The following is a 3649-nucleotide window of genomic DNA, read 5'->3' on the forward strand; positions in this document are numbered from 1 at the left end:
GGGATCAGTTTGTCCGTTGCCTTGCTGACTAGCCCCTGAAAGAGAAGAACATCCAGAAATCAGATGCTGGAACATCTCTCCAATATCTTGCCAAGTGTGAGAACATCATAAAGGATTAAAAAAATTAAAAATAAACAGAAGGCTTAGTGGCACCTTAAAGACTAACAACATTTTGTTCTAAGATTAGCTTTTGTGGACTAGGATTAGGGTTGCCAGCTCTGGGTTGGGAAACACCTGGAGATTTCGGGGATGGAGCCTGAGGAGAGTGGGGTTTGGGGAGGGGAGGGACCTAGGAATGCAAGCTTCCATGTGGGACCTGGGGGTCCCCCGGAATTACATCTCATCTCCAGACTACAGAGATCAGTTCCCCAGGAGAAAATGGATGCTTTGGAGGGGGGACTCTGTGGCATTGTACCCCACTGAGGTCCCTGTCCTCCCCAGGCTTCACCCCCAAATATCTAGGAGTTTCCCAGCCTGGATCTGGCAATTTTACCCCCCCATCCCCCACCGGTGGCCAGGGGAACTTGGCAACTAGGGCTGCCAAGTGGGGGCGGGTGGCGGGTAAACCCCCGCTTTGGAGGCCCGATTTCCGACGCCGCGAAATCGGGCCCCGGGGGAAACCCCACCCCTGCGTGCGCATCACCAGGAAGTGACGTGGGCACGCCGGCATGCTGGGGGCGGGGCCACGGCCATACAAGGGAAAACTCTATGGTTTCCCCTTGTATGGCCATGGCCCCGCCCCCAGCATGCCTGGCATGCCCACGTGACTTCCAAGTGATGTGCGTGAGGTGCGCGCACGCGTGCACCAGACGCCAGCCGGGAGCCCCCCGCTCCCAGCGAAGATACACTTGGCAACCCTAGAGGGACCTCACTAAGCTATAATGCCAATACAGTCCATTATCCAAAGCAGCCGTTTTCTCCAGGGGAACTAATCTTGGTTGTCTGGTGATAAATTTTAATAGCAGGAGATCTCCAGGTTCCATCTGAAGATTTGCAACCCTAGCTAGGACCCAATATTTCAGATGCAATGAGTGGCCCCTCACTAGGCAGGCCTATCATGTAGGGACTATATAAAAAAAGAAACAGTAGGATAAAGGGGCCTTGAAATTGCAGGAAGTACAGAGTGAAATGTAATTCTGTTACATAGAATATAGGTCTCTGGATAGTGAGACACAGCCAAGTTTCATTTTCTATTTCTGTGGAGTAGTGTGAATGGAGTATCAGCCACTTCTCCCCCCCTCCCCCCCGAGACCAAGCCTGAAAAGGCCTATTTCGTATGATGCCCCATTTGCACCAATGTGCCCAGTGCAGGGCATGTTGCGGGGGGGGGGGTGCTCTAGCATTTGAGATTTTATTGTATATTGTTGGAAGCCACCCTGAGCCCTGCTTCGTGGGGAAAGGAGCAGCATATAAGTTGAATTAACAACCACCACCACCAACACCCACATCATACAGAAAGAGAAACATAACAATTAAAACTTTAGACAGGTGAAATGCCAAACGAAACTAAAAAGTCTTCACTCACTGGTGGAAAATGGCAACAAAAGGGGACAGATGAGTCTCCTTCGGGAGAGAATTCCAGAGTTTCAGTACCATGACCAAGAAGGCCCTACCTCTCAGGGTTTTTGTAATAAAATGAAGGGAAGGAGAATGAGAGGAGCCACTTTAGGTTCCCCATTGGGGAGAAAGGCAAGGTATAATTGAATGGAATAAAACAAGAAAATAAGAGAAGAAACCCTTCCGAGACAGGGGTGAGAGAAGAACCCTTCCTGACCTTCCTGGACCACAATTATTAGAGAGAAATTATATTTTCATTCATTTCTGTTTGGAACCCAGGATGGATCTTTGCTTCCATAACCGTTCTAGGAAGACCATTCCACCATTTGACATTTCTGATGCTAAAAACTGAATTTAAAGAAAGTATTCACGAAGAACTGAATATACATCCTGCTCCTGTTACCCTCACCTCCATTTTCTTTCCATTCCTCTGTCGCTTGCCCAGGTGGCAACTGTAAGATCCTCAAGGCACAGTTGAGTCTGGTTGATATTCTGTAAAGCAGCCTGCACACTGACAGAGTTGCCAGCTGGCCTGGAGAACAATGGTCAGGTCTTTGAATAGAGGCCTAATGTCTGGAAATGGCAGCTGAAGCTTTTAATGGTACAAAGGTAAATCATATCACATGGTAAATAATACCCCATTTACTCTCTATTAAAGGGGGAGAACATTTTTCTCCAGGTTAGTTGGCAACCCTTCTCATTCTATGCTTGCCTCTATGGATGATGCTCACCTGTGCTATTCCGCATTGGACTGTGGAAGAGGAGTGAGTGGTAGAGGTAGGCTGGCTCACTGAGGTGGGTGGTGATGATTAATAGCTGCCCATTTTAAAGTAGTTGGGCCTTTTTTTTGCTTCTTTATTTTTGGAGGCAGAGCCAAGAAAACAGAAGCATTTTATTGTTATAGCAGGCTGTTGTAGGTTAAAGATGGAAAGGGAGACACTAAAGAGTTGGCTGAGTTAGAGAAATGAGAATTTGTTGGGGGTGGGCAGAAGGAAAATAGTAAAGAATCTACATATCTTCCTTCTTCAGAACTTCATTTTCAGTGGTTTGATGGCTGCATCAACAGAAACTTTTCAAATTAAACATCTAGTTTACTGTTGCTTGTTAACAGGACCATAAATCGTACCTTATAGTAAGGCTGAGGTCTTTTCTATGCTTCCAGGAAGAGAAGCCCCATGGTATTCAGAGGGTTATAGGAGACTCAGGAGGCTGAATGTATTTAGTTAATCCAAGGCATCAGCAGCACAAATTATATGATCATGTGCTCACCTGATCATGGGACTCCTGGCAGCAGAGGGTGCTTTAATTTAGATGGCCCACCATCTTGAAGGAAAAGCTGGAAATCCAGAAGGGAAACACAGTGAAAATGGGAGAGAAATAAATTATAAATTAGCACCAACTGTATAATGATGTGGGCTTAATCAGTCACTGGAGCTGTTTTACAGGATCAGTGAATCAAACTTTTCTCACTGAGATACAGAAAGCCAGATCAAAATTGTTCCTTTTAGCCATATATTTTGATCACAAAAGAGTGGATAGAATCTGTTTCTAAAGGAATAAAAAACGGTTGGCTTTCCTTTTACCTTTGTAATTTTTACACAAATGACATTGTGACTGCTTTATAAATTGATCGTTTTCATCCCTGGGATTGACCGGAACATCTTACACAGGAATTAGTGTTGGCAGGATTGATTCCTGGCTCTGTGTCTTTTTCAGTATCAGCTCAACATGATGATATTCAGCAGGTGAAATTTGCGTCTACATTGTATCTGCCACCGAACTGTTTAATGTTCTTAAGGCATCCCTACAATTATATGGTTTCTTTTGGCCTATTGGTCTTCAGAGGTTATTAAATCAAATCAGTGTGTTTTATCTATACAGAAAATTTCAGGGCCAAACTATCTGTGAAGCTGAAGATCAGATTTCCTACTTTTAAAAAACTTCCAAAGCAATTGCTTGGGGCTGCTGATTGGGGAAGTAACGCTGTACGTGTCTAAAACGCTTTCTTCCACACACTGTTTCCCCGTTATACTCCCCCCCCCAAAGTCCTGCACTGAACTTATTGCAACTTACGGGAGGGGGATTTATATTA

Source organism: Gekko japonicus, unplaced genomic scaffold (assembly GCF_001447785.1).
Source record: "Gekko japonicus isolate JY-2015 unplaced genomic scaffold, Gekko_japonicus_V1.1 scaffold1368, whole genome shotgun sequence".
NCBI classification, from domain to species: Eukaryota; Metazoa; Chordata; class Lepidosauria; order Squamata; family Gekkonidae; genus Gekko; species Gekko japonicus.